This window comes from Biomphalaria glabrata, chromosome 6 (genome assembly GCF_947242115.1).
Source record: "Biomphalaria glabrata chromosome 6, xgBioGlab47.1, whole genome shotgun sequence".
In the NCBI taxonomy this organism is placed as follows: domain Eukaryota; kingdom Metazoa; phylum Mollusca; class Gastropoda; family Planorbidae; genus Biomphalaria; species Biomphalaria glabrata.
The window spans coordinates 53,814,544-53,836,981 of record NC_074716.1 but is presented as its reverse complement, the minus strand read 5'-3'; the positions used below and the strand labels follow the sequence as shown (position 1 = coordinate 53,836,981).

At 34.4% G+C, this 22,438-nt stretch overlaps 2 long non-coding RNA genes across 4 annotated transcripts; one reads left to right on the top strand and one right to left on the bottom strand.

Moving 5' to 3' along the window:
* The first annotated feature begins 7,751 nt into the window (after window positions 1-7,751).
* On the top strand, window positions 7,752-9,756 carry LOC129926764 (uncharacterized). The gene is made up of 4 exons (XR_008778495.1): window positions 7,752-7,895; window positions 8,308-8,407; window positions 8,816-8,929; window positions 9,589-9,756. It is a non-coding gene; the product is annotated as an uncharacterized LOC129926764 (long non-coding RNA).
* Window positions 9,757-11,672: 1,916 nt separating this feature from the next.
* Window positions 11,673-20,341, bottom strand: LOC129926767 (uncharacterized). 3 transcript variants are annotated; one of them, XR_008778504.1, is made up of 5 exons: window positions 19,072-20,341; window positions 15,447-15,530; window positions 13,935-14,077; window positions 13,163-13,796; window positions 11,685-11,809 (listed from the first exon to the last, which is right to left on the bottom strand). It is a non-coding gene; the product is annotated as an uncharacterized LOC129926767 (long non-coding RNA). The 3 variants fall into 3 exon arrangements; XR_008778503.1 differs by lacking the exon at window positions 13,163-13,796 and having other exon boundaries at window positions 11,673-11,809; window positions 19,072-20,334; XR_008778502.1 differs by lacking the exon at window positions 11,685-11,809 and having other exon boundaries at window positions 12,258-13,796; window positions 19,072-20,335.
* Window positions 20,342-22,438: the final 2,097 nt, after the last annotated feature.

The window sequence follows — 22,438 nt, the reverse complement described above, 5'->3', positions numbered from 1 at the left end:
GTAGCTTATAATCCTTTAAATACAAAAAATAATTTCACCTGAACCGACATTGAATACTCTTTTCCAAAATGTAAATTAAAATGCCAGTACAAACCAATGCGACAGCAATCAAGAAAGTTGAGCAAATTGAAATGACCATTAGGATTTTTTTTTTGCATTGAGCCTAAGAGGAAAAAAAAAAAAAAAAAAAATATTATAATTATGAAAAACATTTAGAAAAAAGTAAAGTAAAAAAATAATAATTCTGAAATCACAATATTTGTCTTAAAATCTCAACAAATCTATAATACTCTTCTAAAAACCATTTGTCAGAGAAGTACTACACTGTTGCTATTAATGACTGTGGTGTGTCAGTGGTGTGTACTTATATTATTCTGGCACCAAGTCTTTTTGTGTGCTGACTCCTAAAACACAATTTTGCTGCTGTATTGCTTTTAGTTATAGACCCTTGTTCTCACTATGATGAATGTTGGTTTGACGGCTCTATAATGCTACCTTACACACTTTTGCTGCTGTATTGCTTTTTGTTATAGACCCTTATTTTCACTATGATGAATGTTGGTTTTGTGGCTCTATAATGCTTTCTTACAGTTCTGTTGGTATTGTGGCTCTATAATGCTATCTGTGATACATATTGGAAATCACACACTTACGGTGGCGCAGGAATTCACATATTTGGGAACAACAATAGCCAGCAACCTAGATTTAGACACAGAGCTGACAAAAAGAATAGGAAAGGCTTCTGCAGCAATGGAAAAACTCTCCAAGCATGTGTGGGAAAATTGACCACGGTAACAAAAATCCTTGTCTACAATGCCTGCATTCTGAGCACACTTCTCTATGGCAGTGAGAGCTGGGCAACTTACATGCCTCAGGAACACAGATTAAATAGCTTCCACCAACGCCGCCTGCGACGCATAATGTGCATCTTCTGCAGGGATCATGTCACCAACCAGGAAGTTTTGACACAGGCCAACATGCATAGCATCTACGCTCTCCTTAAACAGAGAAGACTATGCTGGCTCGGTCATATCACTCGCATGTCAGATGGAAGAATTCCTAAAGACATGTTACACCCTGAGCTTGCAGAGGGAGCCAGACCCAAGGGCCGCCCAATACTAACCTACAGAGATGTCTGCAAGCAAGACACGAGAGCCACGGGCATCGACCAAAGTGTGTAGGAGGAGATAGCCCAAGACCGGACAGCATGGAGACAGATTGTACATGCTGGTACAAACTTTGCCGAATGCAAAAGAAACTAAGCTGCGTCAGCCAACAGAAAGAAAAAGAAATCTGCCCTGTCAGCTAGCCCTAGGACAGATGTATATACATGCATGAACCATCTCAAGACATAACTAAAGCCAGTGACTCATCTGGGCACATCCATTGTCTTCTGAGACAGAAAGAGCTATATATATAATGCTATCTTGCAGTACTGTTGGTTTTGTGGCTCTATAATGCTATCTTGCAGTACTGTTGGTTTAGCGGCTCTATAATGCTATCTTGCAGTACTGTTGGCTTACCCTTGTTTAATGTGAGTATGCAAACTGTTACTACAATCTTGCAGCAGTTTTGATGCCATAGTTTTGTACAATAGTATTGCAAGGATATTGCCTTTTGCCTCTCTAAAGGGACTGAACTTTAGGCTTGTATTGGAACTAGAGGTGGCTCATGTTTGTTATTTTTATTATCATGTTACTATCTAAAAAAGGAATCTGAGTCCGTATCATCCTTACTACTTCTGTGAAGAATGCTGTGAAAGGTACACCCATTGTTTTAAGAGCATTTTATATAGTGATTCATTGTTAATACACTTTTACATATAGTGTGATACATTTGCATCACACATGAAAGTCACCACATGAAATATTACAATGAATTTGCTATCACCTTGTCCATGATTCATTATGAAGCATGAATGTGTACTAGAATTTCCGGGGTCTAAGAATATAAGGTAAGGCTTAAAAATAAAAAGATCACTGTGAAAATTAGAACATTAGATGTTTGTTGTAAAATGTTTTACATGTTTCGGATGTTCCTTCAGAGTTGAAGATAGTTTACTTCCTAGTCCAAACCTCCCGCAGGACGACGGGGGATGGGAGCGGGCAGGATTTGAACCCTCGACCATCGATAAATCCGAACGACAGTCCAGCGAACAAACTGCACGACCAGGCAGCCAGATTAAACATTGCACATTTTATTTTTCTGGTTTACTACATAGATTTTGTAGATAAAAAGTAAAACATACCATCAGCATTAGTTGAATAGGTTGGGTCAGTGGTCTGGTTAAGTCTGGTTGTGTTTGAGGCTATGAACAAAGAAATTAAATAATTGTGTGTTATTTTAAATGAAATATTAATTAATTATTTTTTTTTATAAGTTTGCATCATTACAAAGTTGAAACATTATGGCTTTCATTTTTCTAGCTTACTACAAAGACTTTGTAGATAAAAAGTAAAACATACCATCAGCATTAGTTGAATAAATTGGATTTGTAGTCTTGATAAATCTAGTAGTTTTTGAGGCTATAAATAAAGAAATTGCATGTTTCTTAATCAATTTTTTTAACTATAAAAAATGTATTCCAAAATAACACTATTGGTGCAAATATCTTTTCAATAGTTTGCTACTGTTTTTATAATTTAGAGAAAAAGAATATAAGGTTCCAGTTTGTTAAAGGTTCTAATGTTTCAAATGCTTTTTTGCTATTGCCAGCTTTTAAGCAACTATCGCTTATACTTCGCTGGTCAAAGATTAATTTTTCTTTTGTTGACTTAATTTTCATGCATATTTCTTTGTTGGTTGAACTGCATTCTGCTGCCAGAAAGGGATTCACTTTTTTTTCTTGTTTTTAGTTCTCTACTTCCATTACATAAATCAAGGATGTTTGTGTAACCCATGGCTTAAGTTTCCTTTGCTTTGTCCCTAGGATCTCAGAGGCTGACTTGTGCAATATTTTTCTGATAGTATCCATGAGTTAATATCCTCATGTACGGTTTAAGGTTGAGAGTTCAAATTTACTAATACTAGGTCTGGGTGGACACAGAGGCGCCCCGAAGATCCAGAAATTAAAAATCAAAGTCTTCACCAGCATTTAAGCTACAGGACCTGCGGTTCAGAAGCCAAGCACTCTATCACTCAGCCGCCACACTTCCATGGTCAAGCCAAGTCACCAATTCAAAAATCATAAAAAAAGATGTTTGATTTCTTTTCTTTCTAAATATCTTTGCGTTTGATGCTGTAGACTAAGGTAATCCATGTTTCTGTATAAAGGGCCAACCTGTGAATGTTTGTAGTATGTGGCTTGGACAGGAGAAGATTCAGAGGTAGAGCAGAGAGGCAAGTGGAGGTTTTAGTGTGAGTTTGTTTTGGACGTTTTCAATGCTTGTAAATAATGTGATCAATGAGACTTGATACTTTACATGTATATGTGTTGACCTGTACTATTTCAAGAGCATCACACACAAGTATTCAATTTTTTATTTCAGCTAAAAGTGAATTAAAGTATTTCCCTTGTTGTACTAATATATTAACAAATGTTTTTACTTTTCAATAAAAAACAAGGGTGAAATTTGTATAACTGTATATCTATTTTTAAGTGTAACTGTATTCTTAAGTCTATTTTTTTTTACCATAAATAAAAACTTATTGGTGTGATTAATATCTCAGCCAACCCATACGCTCATGTGTTGTTGTTTTAAACTTTTTATAAAAAGCCAGCCAAGGAATGTATTTTATAAAAAGCTAACTTATGTCTGTTTTAGAGAATACTTCCAGTTGGCCCCCTTCAGTTGTAGAGTGACTATGGTTCATCTCAAACACTTTTTCATGTAGCTGTGGAGCCCTATTTTGGAGAGACATTCCCGTCCACAAATATTGCAGGTTAAGATGACTTTCAATTAGGTGGTAGAGGAGCTGGCCATTTTTCACATGGCATGCTTTTCTTCCAGAGCTGAGGCCCATGTTTTTTTGCTGTCCCTAGTGAAGGCTAAGGCAATGTCAATGGTCAGTATCTATGTTTGCTGATTTTAGATCCCATTTTGTTACATCCATGTAAAGGAGGTCAGAGCGACCAGTTTTAAAACTCAAGTGGCCCACAGAGAATAATTTTCAGGATGCGATTGTCTTCCATCTGGCGAAAATGTCCAAGCCAGCGCAGGTGGTGTTGTCTGAGGACTGTAAAGATACCTGTTCGTGCAAGAAGGATCTCTTTCTTTCCATGTGATTTTCAAGATTCTTCGGAGAGAGCACAAATGGAATGAGTTTAGTTTTTTCTCTTGCTTTGCGTAGTGCTGTAGTGAGCTTCTAGTTTTCCCAAACTCTTGACTTGAGTCTAGTGAATGTTGAGGCAGTCTTCTGTAACCATTTCTCCTCTTCTAGAGACAGGTCATCCTAAATTGTGGATCCAAGATAGCAGAATTCATTAACAGCATCCAGTTTGTTATCGTCTATGAGGATGGAAGGTGATGTTGTAGCAGGTGGTCCCATAACGTTTTTTTTCTTCATACTAATTGTTAAGCCATACTCTTTACAGAGAATACTATATATATGTATATAATCACACACACAAAACCTCAAGTAAATGTACAAAACTAAACTATATGAGTAATAAGATATTCACATAAAGACACAAAAATACCTTGGTCCTCCACATTTAGTTTGTTTTCTTCATTCACTGGAGAATTCACAAAGTAACATCGCAAGAAAGGTAAGAGCTTTGAGAATGTGTCCAGGTCCAGACTTGTGTTAACTGTAATCACTTCCTTGGTCTTAACTGAAGGTCTTTCTTGATACTGCAATGAAAACTTTTTTTTTATAGATGTCTAATTAATACATTAATATGTGCATAAAATCATATTAATGTTTTCCTGGCTGAAGAATGAGCACTTATTGAATTCATCCTAGCAAATAGAATCAGAATTGTGCTTATCTCTTTGTCTTTCTTAGTGTTATATAAGTTTGCTTTTTTTTTTTTTTTTATATGAAGATTTTGGTTCAGTGTTTTATGTATAATTGCTACTTTGGTCTTCTATCCTGAAGGGTCTCTAAATTTAATAATTCTACTAATGGTGTTATTCTGACTAAATGTGAATATTGATTTGTTATGAATCTCACTGCACTATTTTGTGTCTCTTCTTGTTTCTAAATGTTTTTTTCTTAAGTTGAGGGGTCCCAAACAGAGGATGCATATTCTTTTAACCCTAATCAAGGATAAATAACATTTTAGTTTGTCTTTATTGGATTTGTAAAAAAAAATATATTTTAATAAAAACCTATTGTTTTGTTTGATTTTTTAAAAATTTCATCTATATGAGGTTCCATGATAATTTTTCATTTACTATAACACCTAGGTATTTGGAGTTTTTAGTCCATGTAACTGATTTACCTAGATGAAGATATGTGGTATTTATTTGTTTTAAATTTTTTATTACTCTTAATAACTGACATTTTTCTGGGTGGAAAGACATGCTCCAATTTGATTTCCATCTCTATAATTCATGTGCAAATAATCTGACAAATGCAACTAATGCAAATTGGTAATTCATTTATGTAAATTATACTAAGACTGTTCCTTGATGTACACATCCCTATAAACAAAGCCCCATCGAAACCATTCTGGCGCGGTGTGGGGTAATAAGGTTTCATTGGGTAGATTGACCTACTTACAATCGCCCCTATAAAAACGTTAACGGATCGGTGTGGGATTTTAGTTATTGGGCCGTTAACGTCTTTCCGCTTTCGTGCCGGTGTGGGATTTCCCCAATCACGCCAGAACCAACATGATGAAATCTTTATTATAACATAAAAAACAATATTATGATGTTTTAAAATGTAGTATTAATCGTCTTAAAGCTAAATGTTGCTTTGAATCCTTTTTGTAAGTAATATTAAGATTTAAAAAAAAAATTAATTAGGGTTCTATTGGGGAAATCCCTAACTGGAATAGTGAAGTTTTACCCGTATGGGCCCAATGCAGACTTTCCGTAATCAAATAGTGTGTGTGTGTGTGTGTCTGATTTTTTAATGTGCACACTAAAAAAATATATCTATATCTAGTAATATTTAATCACACATAGAATCTAAAGTTAAAGGAGAACATATTTGTTTTTTTTGTTGTTGTTTTTTTAGATTTAGATTTTAAAAAAAAGTTTTATACATTTTAACATTTTTTTCGACCAATGAAAAAGAAGCATTTATTTCTTTTAAGCTCGCGATATTCGGCACAAACTGGATTATTCAGTCTTCACTCTAGAGCGTACACACGTGGATCAAATTAGAGCTAGCTAGATCTAGATCTAAATCTGTTAAGTTATTAGTTATACTACAAGTTATAGAGCTATAGTCACTCTAGTCTAGGTCTAGTCAATCTAGACTTTCATTAATATAATAGATCTATTATAAATAATTATATGAGCTGTACTTCTTGATATCAATGCATATGTTCTTCAACTCATGGCAGCAGCCATGGAAATTCAATTGGAATGGTCGTAACTTATAAGTTAAAGTCTTTAGCCTATCACAAGTACAGATCATCATCAGATGACGAATCTCTAAGTACTCTAACACTACTAACAGATCTAATCTAGATAGTTGATTAGGTCTAGACTTAGAATAGATTTATAGATATATCTAGATAATCTAGAATGCTAAGAATCTAGTCCTAGATGATCTAGATTATTCTAGATCTAGAGATTCTATAGATCTCTCTAGACTAGTTTTATTATAATATCTAATAGTAGTAATAGGCTACTAGATCTAGTACGATATAATATTATTAATATATATATTATATCTAGACTTGAGACCTATTAAATCTAGATCTAGACGACTTAGACTTAACTTAAGTGATTAACATTCATGCGTTATGACTAGATAAAATTTACTGATTTACTATTTAGAATAGATTCTAGATCTAGATTCTAGAATCTACCATGAAATGGCTAATGCATCTGCAGCATAGAATTAGATTTAGTTAAGGACTTACTAGATCTTAAATCTAAATCTACTACCTTTTAACTTTTAGGGCAGAATATTAGATCTAGTCTATATGCCTATCTAGTCACGTAACTGTAAACTAATACTTAGGACTTTGGACACTTTGGTATATTAATATAATAATTATTGTACTCATACTCATATATAGATTTTAGTTCTATTCTAATTCAAATATTTTGAGGTTAGAAAAAATTGACCTAGACTTATAAGATATACTAAGACTTAGTAAACTTAGATCTAGATCTAATAAAAGATAGTCTAGAATAGTCTAGATTCTAAAATCTAGTTGTTATTAGAAAATTTAGTAGATATAGAATAATATTTAATTAATATATTGTTAATACAGACTAATCTTTAATTTTTTCATACTATAGGCGATAGGTCATTTAGATTAAATAATTTTAGATCTAGTTACTAGTTATAGTCATATACCTATAGTATAGACTTATAATCTTATAATATAGATATTTACTTTGTAGAGACTAATGTACAATATTAGGCCTACACTCCAGATCTTGAAAATCTAGTCTAGAGTTTAGAATGTTTAAATTTATACAACTAAATAAAATCAAACGTTTATATTGGTTTTAAAATCAGATATTGAGATATGTCTAGAAAAATATGTATATATATAGTATATCTATATTAGGGGCCTATATATAATAGACTAACGCCACTAATGGCTAACCCAATAGCTGCTATAGACTATAGCCCTATATTGACATTGTTTTTTTTTTTTTTTAAATGTTCCTTCAGAATTGAAGATATCTACTCGGTAGTCTAAACCTCAAAGGAGCTTAGGGAAGTGATGGCAGTTGCAGGGTATGAACCAGACGACCATGCAGAGACCAACGAGGCGACCAAACAGTCCATCGTGCATACCACATAACCAGGTCCAGGTAGCGTTACATCTTTATTCACCAATACTCAATATATGTTAGATTTTATTTTTTGTAAATTTTAAAGACTCTAGGCTCTATGTAATAGAATTAAATAGATCTATACAGATCTAGAAATTCTAGATCTATAAACTAGACATAGATCTAGATTATATTTAGATCTAGCTAGAATATCTAGAGGTCTTAATACTAATTATTATATTATACATTTTTCTACAATTTGATCTAGGATTCATTCTATAGGCTTAGCTAAGGCTTAGGCTTTTTAAAATTTCATTGTGTGGATACTGTTAAAGAAAAAATACAGAGTCTCATCATTAGGCTATAGCAACAGTTTTTCTTATACACCATACCATAAACATTTCAGGATTTGTCTTTATTGTAATTTTTTTTTTTTTTTTTTTTTTTTTAGAATGCCAGTTTTCTTTAAGGGCAGCTGACAATAAGAATTGTCTATGTATGCACTACAGATGCTGTTCAATATCTTTTCATGAGGAAGCCTGCTCAAAAAGGTACGAAGAATAAATTTTTCTTTAAGATTACTGATCAGTGACACCCCCCCCCCCCATCCCCCCAAACCAAATGAAAATTTTAATGAGATCAAATCGATTAAATAAAGAAAATGTAAAATAAATGTTAATCTTGTGAAACAATGTTCGAGAGCAATATCTTCAGCTTTTTGTAATTTCACTGAGATTTAAGTTCATTATTAATTTGCATAAAAAATTATAATGAACATTTATACAATGAAAATAGGGCTTACATAGAATTGTTTTTGACCTAATGTCATTATATAGCAACAATCCTTCTTGTATACCTTACCTTAAACATTTTGTGTTTTGCCTCTATTGTAATATTTTATTTTTTTTTGCATTCTTTAAACATTTTTTATGTTTTTATTTTTTTGTTTTTTTTAACAGATCGCCACATTTTCTTTAGGGGAAGTTGACATTAATCTTTTAGGTTAATAATAACCTATGCATGCAGTACAGATGCTGTTCATCATCTTTTCATAAGCAAGCCTGCTCAAGAAGGTAAGAATTAAATTTTGCTTTTAGATTACTGATCAGCAATCTGAAAGTAAATTGTTAATGGGATGGAATTTATTAAATGTAAATAAAGAAATGCTATCCTAATTTTGAAATATGCTGGTTGTGGGTTTTTTTTAAATGTTTTTTTTAAGTTTCACTGTGATAATTGTCTATTTTAATTCTAGAATAACTTTTCAGCCAACTTATTTTTAAAATTACCATAGAACTCTAATTACAACAGAATATAGTTGTATTAGTAAGAGCCTGTGATAAAGTTAATATAAATAAATTAGACAAAATATAATATTGAATGAATTGAAGCCTAGCTCGATCTAGTCTGCCATTGCACTTTAAGCATAGTCAAATACCAGTGCCACCTTTGCTGACACCAATTCATAACATTTAATTTAAGGAGAAGATTGAACTCTAAATTTTGAAATACCATTAATTTTTGTGTTGCTTAATAGGCTTTAGAAGCAACCTAATTTTTGAGCACCGTTTATCATCAAGGGCTGGAAATATAACCGTTAAATAGTATGTCCACATAGATAAATGTAAGGTCTTCTGATGTTTAATTGTTAGATTCTTTTTATTATTAATACAGCTTGAAGGTAGTTTTATTACATGACTATAATATTTATTTGTTTGTTTGTTTGTTCCAGCTGCTGCATGGAAGTCAAAATATGAATTATTGCCACCAGTCTTGAAGTCAGCTTGTAAAGAATGCTAAGAATTGAATGAAAATGCTGTCTTGATATCTTGTTTGTGCTGTTATATTTGTCTTTTGTGTTGGTTAATTATTCCATGAATAAAAAATAAAAAAAAGTTAATTGTGTAAGTTTGATTTAAGAATAAATGATCAGAGCATGCAAGTCTTATATAGTATGTTACCAAAAATTGTATTGTTTGATAGTGTTCAAACCCAAAAATGTAATTTAACTTGTCCATTACTTTATAAATATGTTGACATTATAGCTAGATGTATATAGAAATCATGCACTGATTCAATTATTATAATTTCCAAACAATTATGTCAAATAATTCTATTGCTAGATCTAAATCATCAGTGTGAAAGTAGACCTATGTAAAAGGTTAAAAATCTCATACTAAACCATTGAGCTGCATTTGAACAAAAAGGGCATTATAAACAAAAAATCACTAATGAATTTGTTTTAAACTACAGTATTGAAAAACATTAAAGATTATTCCTAATTAAGCCATAATAAAATTTAATGACTGAACCATCTGAGACAGTATTTGCATGATAATACCTAATTGAGCCCTAATAAATATTTCAGTTACTAAACCATTAGGGCCAGCATCGGACCAATAATGGCACAATAAGGGTTATCCCTAATTGAACCCTAATTAATATTTCAATTACTAAACCATTAGGGCCAGCATTGGACCGATAATGGCACAATAAGGGTTATCCCTAATTAAACCCCAATGAAAATCTCAGTTACTAAACCATTGGGGCTAGTATGGGCTTGATTAGGGCGCGATTCTGGAAATCCCCAATGAATCCGGAAGTGGGTTTACCCATTCTGGGCCGATATTGGCACGATTAGGGTAGCCCGTATTGGTCCCTTATGGGAACCTAATGACGCCAATGTGCAAACGGTATGCGCGCCCATTAGGGCGCGATTTGGGCTATTTAGGGCTGCAATTAGGGCAAAGGGGGATAACCCTAACTAAAACTGATACTGGGCCGTAATGGGCATGTTTATAGGGATGAGTTGACTGTTAATGTTGGTTTAGAGCCATTTTAATATTACAGTTTGTTCTCTCCCTTTCAGGAAATCCTGAATCCATTGATGTAATGAACCAGTGATGTTTTATTTTAAAAGCTAGTTTCACTGATTTTGAGTTCCAACCCAAAGGGGATAGGATGAATAGAGGTGTTAAGAGTAAATCAGATAAGCGGAGGTGGAAATAAAACCTCTTAACATAATAAAACACAAGAATTAAAGAGGAGCTGAATCTAAAAAGTAGATTGTGTTGATAGCAAGAGGAAAGTAGTGATTCTAATTGGCCACTAGTCAGTGGCAGTAACCAATAAAAAAAAATAGTCCACAGTGAAATAGCAAAGAAGACACTTAAGATTAATTCTGCAAGAAAATTCTCAATGTTACAAAAAATGTCTATACTTTTTTCTATACTATGTTGCTCTTAAGATTTTCAGGATGGGACTACATTAATTTCTGATATTACATCTCCTGAGTATGCTATTCTGCCTCAACGTGGTACTTGAGTGGAAACGATCATTTGAGGAAGTGATCAGGCTAAATGAATAGCAAAACAAACCTCCTGTGGGAGCATTCAAGGGAATGCAAGAGCTTTCCCATTGCACTGAGTGGAGTAGAAAGAGAGCTCACACGTCCCTGTCAATAATCCATGCGCTGCTCCTCAAAGGACCGTTACACTAATGGCGAGTCCTGCACGGTTAGCTTGGCACAACATAGGAAAATGGCGGAGGTTTCCGGCGTACTCGGCCTTTGGCCATGCATTCTAGTCCATGTGCCCTGAGTGCCAGATAAATTGGAAATAGCAATGCTTTACATAGGCATTGACTTGGATCTCTTCCAGACAGAATGGTTGTTCAAGCAGGCTTACAAGCCTAGAGCTTGAAGAGCCTTCAGCTAAGCTCTTTTGACAATCAAACAGTATTACATGTACCTATAAAGATGTTATTCATTAACCAAAACCTAGGCTAAAATGTCAACCAAAGTGTACTCACCATAACATTTTTCATACTTTCGCTCACTTTGGATGCAACTAAATTTGGATTCAGTGATTTCAATCCTTGATTGTCTGTCAGGTCCAGTGAACATTGGAGAGATAGCTTACTTTTGGCATTTCCGCTAAGGGATATCTGAAAAACTAAAAAATGTTATATACAGTTAGGATACATATTTAGTAGAATATACAGTTAGGATACATATTTAGAAGAATAAAGAAATAATTTTGTGAATAGAAATCCCCAAACCAAAAGTGTAGCTAGAATGAAACTGTTATAACATGTTATAACAAACATAGGCTAGCCAGGAATAGTGTAGTGACACTTAAGACACTTAATCTTGGAGACTTAATGACATATTCCCCTGGTAAATAAATGTTTTAAAGTACTTTGAAGTCTTATCTAGAATGCATAGTTGAGAACTTGCATGTATGTTAAGCAGTCTTCATTTAAAGCACAATAAAACATGGTAAGAAAAGTGAAATAGTGATTCTATTCATCTGGGATTTCTTTGTATGTAGATAAGTCTGAAAAAAAAATGTATTTTTAAAATATCCAGGGTCTAAAATTCTTGGTGACTAATATAAAAAAATAAATTTACCATAGTTTATATACTACAATGTATCTTAGTCATCAATAGCACTAAGAGTACTAAGTTTGCGCAGGAGCTCATTTCCAGCTCTGGCTGGATAACTGGCCATGTTTTACTCCAGCAAAGCATCATTGAAGGATAGTTGCCTAATTTAGGTATAGGATGGATTCCTTTACTGTCTAAAGCTACAGAATGTGGTAATATTATCAACACACACAACCTTGCATCACACCATTCTCTACAGAGAAATAAGCTGACAGGTCCCTATTAAAACTGATTTAACCTTTCGACCCACATGCAGTAGCTTCAGAATAGCAAAGAATCTTGAAGGGCATCCGAGCTGAGATAGAAATCACCACCAGCCATTGTGACTCACTATATCTCACTGCTGAGATCGATAAAGTTGGCATACAAATCAGCTACCTGCATTTTTCCTGCATTTGATGCTAGACAAATATCATGTCAGATGTGTCTCTCCCAGCTCGAAATCCACACTGACTTGCAAAGAGTCTATACATGCTTTTCTAAAAAGCATATATCATATATTTGAAAAGATATTTATAGTGCCAAATACCTCCAAAAGTATCATTATTTAATTAGTTTAAAAAAAAAGAATCTTTACAAAATTCATTTTTATACATCTAAAGGCAGACAAATGCTAAATTATATACACATTGTATTGATTTATTATGATAAAAATTATTATAAGTATTGTACTAAAAGGAAAAAAAAAGTCCTATCTTAAAGGAAAAAAGTACATTTAATTATTTTTTTTTAGCAAAATAGTTTATGTTAGTTTTAGAAACCAGTTACACAGAGACTCAGTACTTGTTACAAAATACTGATAAATCACACTTCATTGAAATACACGAGACAGCACAATTTTTTATTTTAACATACACACATTTAAGGAACACTCCTTGTAACCATGTATTTTGCAAAGTTTCGGCTGTCAGAAAGTGTTGAATAGTGTTAGATACTTATAAATGTTCTCAGATCCAAATAAAAAATTATGTTGGCTTGCAAACTGTATGTATTACAATGGTGCTGAATCTTGTTTGCTCTAGGGGCCACATGTGTGCAATATGTGTGTCACAGGTCACACAAAATTGTGGTGTTCAATGAATTAAGTCTTTTCTGCTTCATTCTGCATAGCGAGAATTTCAAGTGACCAGTTAAGACCTGTCACTCGCTGGATATGGCCTATGGATCATAGTTTGAATATCACTGATACATTTGATTCCACACTGAATGATTCAAAACATTACCATCAAGTCCCTAAAATATTCAGTAGACAATTGTCTACTGAATTGTACAGGCCTGGTAGTTATTTAGCATTTAAAAAGTCTGGTTCTGTTTGTTTTTCTTAGATATATAAAGTTTAAGACCACAACTGGAGGACAGGGAGGATGATGGCGGTCATTGTTCAAACTTGGCACCATCCTCACAACAGTCTTCATTAGTTTCTATTTCTTTTGAAAAAATCTATTATCCTTTTGCAGGAGCATATTGCTTATTTATCTTGGCTAAGGATTGACCTGAAGATATAAATTAAACTTTGAAAAAATAAAACACATTACAACAAATTATACTTTAGATTTGAAATTACTTCACTTAATAAATAATTATTAAATGTAGAAATTCATTTAATCCAAACTCTTTACTATTTTTCTTACCTAAGTTAAAGCAGAGGTCTTTATTTTCAAAGTTAGTCTCCTGTACACTATTTGACAGCTTATTGTTATCTAGGTAAGTTGGAATAGCTCAAAGAGTTACATTTTAGTTTTTATTATAGAGCCATAAAACCCTGGCTTCAGATCTGAAAATTATAAATATAAATATTGATTAGATCAACAAATTATTTATTTTTTAATTTTCTAATTTCTAACACACAAAAAACAGTCATAAATCAGATCTAGATAATGCTGTAATGAAGGAAATCAACATTTAAAGCTAAAATATAAAAACAGTGTACCGGTAACAAATCAGATCAATCAGTCTATGTGCAGACTAATATTGTAATGAAAGAAACCAGCAGTTAAAGCTCAATCAAAATATAATCAAAAATATTTATACATCATTGGCCTCCTTCAGTCGTAGAACGACTATGGTTCATCTCAGAGCACACTTCCTCATGTGGCTGTGGAGCCCTATTTTGGAGAGACACTACCGTCCACAGATAGCGCAGGTTAAGGTGGCTTTTGCTTCGGTGGTAGAAGAGCTGGCCATTTTTCGGATTGTGCGTTTTTCTTCCTTATACAAGTAAGTAAGTAATAACAAGTTTTCTAAATATCTGAAATCTCAGAGTTAGAAAAGTTAAGTTCCCCTTTTAGACCTTGCTATCTATAAGGCAGATGATGTTAAGGTCATCTGTTTCTTTGGCCAATGGTTTACAAGCAGTGTGTCATGTGGCCAGCACAACGACCAACCGCCATAACTTTCTCAAATAAAAGTCAGGTACCCATTAGAGTTGGGTGGATTCAAGAACGCCCTAAAAATCCTGAAATTCAAAATCCCAGTCTTCAAATCCAGGACCCCAGGTTCAGAAGCCAAGTGCTTAACCACTCCACCACCGTGCCCCCTAATAAAATCTCAGACATGCCTAACTAGAATATGGAATACTCAAGTTCAGAAATAATTTAATTATAAATTAAAACTGTAGATGAAAACCTGCCATTTAAGTATGACCTATCCTCTTATTAAGTTTTTATAGATGCTTGAATATAGAAAAGATCTAGATCAAAGATCCGTGGGCTGTAAACTTTTTGTTTACCTACCTACCTTCTTTTATTTTATTTTTTCTATAAAATAGTAATTGTAGTGCCACTTTCTTTCCTGGACACATATAGGTCCAGAAAGGTTGTCATTGCCAGAAGTGGTAATGGATATTATATTTAATAAGCACGCCAATACCTATAAAATGTCGAAAACTAGTCCAAGAAGTGTGGCTTAGATGTTGAGCCAAGGGAAACCTGTTTTCAATAAAAGGTCAAGGACGAAGGCAGGTAACTGGGTCTGAACCAGTAAGATTCAGGGAGGAGGGGCTCATTAACAATGGCTAGCTACCACCTAGGAGAAGAAAAACTCTTAATTCAAACTTCTGCAGCCTTGTAGCTATTCCAAAACATGAAAAAGCTGCCTGGCCATGTGGTATGTGTGCTGGATTGCCATTGGTCCAGGATTCATACCTGTTCACTGCCATCCCCGTCATCTTGCAGAGATTTCGCCTAGGAAGTAGATTATCTTCATTCATTTCAACTCTGAAGGAACATCTGAAACATGTAAAACAAAGGCTTTAGGAATCAACCATGAAAAAAAATATCAGTGGATGATGACATCATCCCGACCATTGCTAATGGCCAGGCAGAAGCTTCACACCATGACAAATGAAGGGGGAAGTATAATTTAAATACATATAATTCTAGACCTATGATTAGTGAAGAAACAGTGTATGGCAGATCCAAACTAGTCTTGATCTAAGAATCTATAATTAAGTTCATCCATTGAAGTTCGATGATGTCTTTTGTCATCCAGGGGGCTGAGGGCTTTGCACTGGGGTTTTGAGCCTCCACATGTGGCTGGTGAGACCTTGGATGGCTGCCTGGTCGTGCGGTTTCCGCACTGGACTGTTGTTCCGATTTATCGATGGTCCAGGGTTCAAACCCTGCCGCTCCCATCCCCAGTCATCCTGTGGGAGGTTTGGAATCTTCAACTCTGAAGGAACACCCAAAACACGTAAAACATTTTACAAACATGTGAGCCCGGAAAGTTTGGCTGCACAATGGGCAGGTTATTCCAGCTGAAGCTAGTGTCATTGGCCTTTGATTTTTTTCTCTGACACTATTATTCTCCCAGCGATGTTCTAGTGCCCCCTGCAATATGTGCGCCAGTTTTATGTGCTTCTGTCTCCCTGGTGTCTGAGTCAAAGCTGAATGCTTTCAGAGAAGCTTTGAGGGTGTCACTGAAGTGTTTTCTTTGTCCACCTTGTGAGGGCTTTCCTTCCCTTAATTGGCCATACAGGAGTCGTTTAGGGATGCTGCAGTCGTCTACTGCGCAGATGTGGCCTTCTCATCACAGCTGGGACTGCATCGGGATTGTGTGCATGCTTTGCAGGCCCGCTCTTTGAAGGACTTCAGTATCTGGTATCTTTTCTTGCCATTTAACATTCAGTATTTTTCTGAGATGGGTCATGTGAAAGTATATATATACACACTGTCCAGGTTTTTTAGGCATAGAGAACTGTCGGGAGGAGGACAGCTCAATAAATCCCTAGCTTTGTGTATGTGGAGATACCCATCTATTCCAAACATTTTAGACATTCTGAAATAGTATGCACTAGCATTGGCTATACATAGTTACTAATGATCTTTTGCAGATAATTTTCAGAGCAGGCATTTAGGGCACAGTTGTCAGCAAATAGCAGATCCCTGATTACTGCAGATTTTTTTTTTTACTTTGCTTTGAGCCGCTTCAGGTTGTATAGGCCACCATCAAATCTATATATGTTATATTTATCCCGCTTGTATCTCTATTTGTGAATGCATCTGTCAGCATAGCAGAAAACATAATGCTGAACAGTGTGGGTGCTAGGAAACAACCTTGTTTTACCCCATATGATACTTTAAAAGGTTCTTCACTTTCCTGAACACAAGCCTTCACGCCATGAAGGCATGAATAATTAAGTAAATCTATATAGATCTACATCTTATCTAGACTCTTTATATAAAATCTATAGATAGAGGCACATTTCATATAAATTCCATATATATATGCTAGAACTAATTCGTACAAGAAGTGCTTTTTCTTGCCTAGTGACTATAATAGTGCCATTGATTAGAGAATGGAATGGGTTGCCTGAATCAGCCAGGAAAACCAAAGAGTTAGCAGAGTTTAAATTTAAGTCAATAATAATATTAACATGTATGACTGTCAGACCTGTCACTATGACTAGATTCTCTAGATTGTACAAATGAAATGTGTAGGTTTTGAAGGTTTTTGAAGATGCCACTGAATGTAAAAAATTATCATTTATGATGTCAATAATGAGTCATTGAGTGAATCATGATTGCTTGAATGGCAGTGTCCAATGATTTTGAATTTTAGAACTATTCAACTAGACATAGATTCTACTCTAGTAGAAATTCTAGATCTAGAATTCTAGATCTAATCTATATCTAGATCTATTTCTAGAGAGTCATTAGACTGCCTTAAATGCCGGCTTACTTAACTTGTTACTTGACTTATAGATCTAAGTATTAGTATTCTAAGTGTCTTAAGAAGTTAAGTTATGGTTATTAAATTAATTAAATTCATTTATTTTTATATCTACACTAGTGACTAGATTCTAGATCTAGATTTAGATCTAGATCATGTATATTCTTATATAATAAATCATATTAGTTTTAGATCTATATTTATATTTTATATATAGTAGTTTATTTATTTCGGACATTACATGAATTCGGACATTCGCTGTTTTTGTGGTCATTAAATAATTATTTTAATATGTATTATAAAACTAGCACGCTGTATAATGTGCTTGTCCATTTTCCAATGATTCCAACCCAATTTCCTTCCATTTAGCTGTCTTTTTATGTAAGAAAAACGAATTTCAAATGTGTTAGTCAGGTTGTTGTTTTTTCCTATGTTACCCGGATGACTTTACCTCTTCCTAGAGTTAAGACTATATTTTTTGATTGGCTAAGTCTATACTAATGAGCCTGGCAATATTTATTCTGTTTTTGGAGCTAATTTATTTGATTCATAAGCCAAGTTTTCTAATTCCATACCAAAAAAAAATTAATACGGTGTCCGAATTAAATTACGATTTTCTTACCAAAATTTATTTCGGACAGACAGTTTTGGACATCAATAAAAATGATCTTATATTATATTTGTTCGTTTGTTGTTGTTTTTTTTCATTAGAGAATAAATGGGCAAATGTTTGGAGTGAGCTTGGTACATTGAATGAAGTTAAATGCCTAGATCTAGACCTACTAGATAGATCTAGATTTATATAGAGGATTCAGTTAGTCAAGATCGAATGGCTATCGTAACCTATGGGGGCCTACTATACTACAAAAGATCATCTGTATTAGAAATTATTAAATTAATAAACAAAAAAAAACACAAACATTCAACACACATCTAATCATGCAAACCCCAAACATTCAACACACATAAAATAAACAAACATAAAATAAGTCTAAAAGTCGGTGCAGAAATCACTATTCCAGTGACCTAATTTTGGTAGAATAAGTGTGTTCATATTTTTATTTTTTGTGTTCGTATTTATGCATAGTTCGAAAACATCGTAATGATTTCATGTGAGGGGCTATGCCTGGGGATCTTAAAATTTAGTTAATGTTAATATAGAATTAAAATCTGAGTTTATTGATGCCTAAATATAGAGACTGTCCGAAATAAATTATGGTGTCCGGAATCAAATAATGTGGGTCAAATGTGTCCGATTTAAATGAAAACACAGAGCCTCTTTGACCTTAAATATAATAACAAATATAGGTTTGGGGAACAAATATAAGTAGTCATCCTTATTCTCCTTTAACTAAAGAAGATTTTGATACGTCATTTTCTTTTCTATGTCAAACCATTGTAAAATAATGCGCTGTCAAAGTCAAACTTTCAAATTTGGGCCTATAGGTGTCCGAATAGCATAAACTACTCTATATATAAATTATATAATTATAATATATATTATATATATTATAGGCCAATATAGGGTAATTTCCTCCGCTTTTAGCAGCGGAGTCTAGACTAAAATCACTATATATTTAAAAAAAAAAATTAACTTACCTGTTATGTCACTATGTGACAGTATGTGTTGGTGTTGATATTCTATAGCCAGACACTCGCACAAGGTGCATTCAATGTTTCGATAAACAATCACCGGCAAACGGAAGCTGTCCAGGTTAGCTCGAGCTTCGATGCTAATTTGTTAATTAGCTAAATCTAAACGGGGTAAATACGCAGGGCAGTGGTTATCAAACTGTTATATAGATCTAGTAACTTCGTAGACCAAAAAAAAAAAAATGTTTTCCACATAATAGTCAGAAGTTTTCCGTCAGAAAGTCATTCTCATGTTACATACGTATGAACATGTGAGAGGGGCTGTAAATGTAGGCACAAGCCCAAGATATTGTGACTGTCATAAATACGATCATTCTCTTGGGTAGAATTTCGTATAGAAATCAAACTTTTCCGGCTTCAAACTTGTATTAATAGGCTAATATTGATTTAATAGATGATGTTCTGTTGTCACAGATTAATAATAATTTACTGTAGACGTTACTAATTAATAATGATAACTTTTATTTCCGTCCGATTCTTTGCTTTCGCATAAAACATAAACAACAAACAATGACGTAATATCTTCTAATATTAGCACATCCTTCCTTTTGAAGCTATTATCACATCCTTCCTTTTAAAGTTCTTAATACTTATATTTACAAGGAATTTTGACAACTCGACCACTTCTGGTTGTCTTGACTGGCACAGCAAGTTCTCTAGATGTTGGTTTATAATTGTCTGTTTCGTTTGTTCTAACAGTTTGCTGTTCATTGTCTTTGTCGGTGTCATAGTACCCAGAGATGTCTTCTTCGTAGCTCTTGTTTAAAAACCGTTGATTTCGTCTGTATGTTTTCCCATCATTTGTCTTTATGATGTAAGATCTGGGTGATGGATGTTTCTTAATGACGACTGCTTTCTGCCATGTTTGTCCTAGACGAACTCTCACCTTCTCCCCGACAGAGTAGTCTTTAGGTAACCTTGCTTTTGAATCGTATTTCACTTTGCTTTTCCTCTGTCGTTCGTTGAGTAATGTCTCTGCATTTTCAGCTACCGATGGTTTCAATAGTTTGGGATCAGTTGGAATGATGTCCCTGAGTCTTCTACTCATCAGCAGTTGTGATGGCGAATAAAGCAGTCCGCTTATCGGAGTATTTCTAAACTCGAGCATAGCGAGATATGGATCTTTCCCACTTTTGTATGCTTTGTTAAATATCTGCTTTACGATACCAACATACACCTCACTTTGTCCATTTGATTGAGGTTACCTAACTAACTTTTATTTCCGTCCGATTCTTTGCTTTCGCATAAAACAACATAAACAAGAAACAATGACGTAATATCTTCTAATATTAGCACAGATGATATATATATATAAATAATCGAATAACGTTATTTTATATTAATCCCATTTAGCCTCTTTTATTTGACATTCATATATTTTGTTAAAAAGTTTAAATTGAATTAAAGGTGAGGGTATAGGCTTATAGTGCGCGGGTCTTGCATTTTCGTAAACCCGTCATAAATATAAATATATGGTCTACAAGGGTGGTTGCCTTGTCGTGCGTTATGCGCGCTGGACTGTCGTTAGGACATGTCGATGTCCCGTGTTGATACCCTGCCCACTGCCATCCCCGTCGTCCTGCGGGAGGTTTGGATTAGGTAGTAAATCAAAATTTTCTTTAACTCTGAAGTAACATCAGGAACATTTTAAAAAAAAAATTACAAACAATCTCATCTGCATACCTACTATAGGCCTATAATTTTATAGAAATGATGTCACCTACGTACATTAACACATTTTAACAGCGTACTTCAATTTATGGAAGAAGTCTACAATTTTACAATGCTACAACTTAGGAGCTATATAATGTAACCTACATTCTAGTCCAACTTATGGGAGTAGCATACGAATATTCGATGTTAGGATATAATTTAAGGAAGTAGCCTACATAGGCCTATATACAATGTTAGGCCCTCACCTCACGGAGGTAGCCGACAAAGATAGGGCTACATTATTAGGCCTACAATTTACGGAGGTATCCAACAAAAATAGGGCTACAATGTTAAGCCCACAACTTACGGAGGTAGCCCACAAAGATAGGGCTACAATGTTACCGCCTTAACAGCCTTTCACTTCAAATTTTCTCACCCAATATGCCCATATTACTTAATGCGGCGACCACCAACCGTAAAAATCATAAGCCTAAGTAGCTGTGCTTTTGATAATGTTCTAAAACAGTTCACTTGATGTAAATATTTGATATGCGTTGCCATGTTTTAGGTTTCAACATGAAACAATTGTCATTATAGTCTTGAAATAAATAGTTCTGATTATGATTAAATTATAAATAAATAAAATTGCATCTTTGTGACATGCATTTATTTACTATTCTATTTCTTATTCGGGAGACGCGGGGATCTTTGGGTGCCTCTAAGTCCACCCAACTCTAATGTGTGGGGCCCACCTGATATTAGTTGGGGAAAGTAAATGCGGTTGGTCGTTGTGCTAGCCACATGACACCCTCGTTAACCGTGGGCCACAGAAACAGATAACCTCCTCTGTTGTCGTGCCATTGACCGCAACGGAAACTTTTACTTTTTAACTTATTTCGTATTCACCATTTTTGTGGTGCAGACTTATGTGACTATTTTTTTTAAGCATGACGTAGCATTTGCAGTATTAGAATCTATATTTTCAATGGTCTTAGACGACCCCTGGCGAATCGTTATTCGACCCCCAAGGGGGTCGTGACCCACAGGTTGAGTGTCACAGTCATGGTTGATATTGCCGGCTATATTTTCACCTCGGGTCAAGAAGGTGAAAGACACGTGAAACCTCTGATATAGAAAGAAGAAGTAAGAATGACTAAATTAACTTTTAGTCAGTAGTAACCTTGAGTCAGTTGAGTAGGGCAGTCACTTGAAGACAGAAGTAACTTTTAGTCAGTTGAGTCGTTTATGGGACTTGAGACAGTACACGTATTTTGATAGTTATTTTCTGTACTTAGAGCTGGATAGGCCTACATATTATTGAAGTTTATTGTTACCCGCTGTGGTGCGTACGTGATTTAATAGTAAAGTATATATATATATATATATATATATATATATTGTTACGAATCTCACTATCCAGGCTCTCTGCAAACTGCACCATACACCACCAACTTAAAGAACTTGACAAGTCAGGGCTCCAAAATAACGTAAAGGTTTAATGTCCATAAATAACAGCCAATACTGTACAATTGGCAGCACGTAGAACAGTACAAATAGCTCTGCGATAACAAATATCTCTCCGATAACACCGTTCCGCCGTATCAAATCTTGCACTGGCCTCTCCGTCTCGTTCCGGGCTTGCACTGGGTTCAACAGTTCG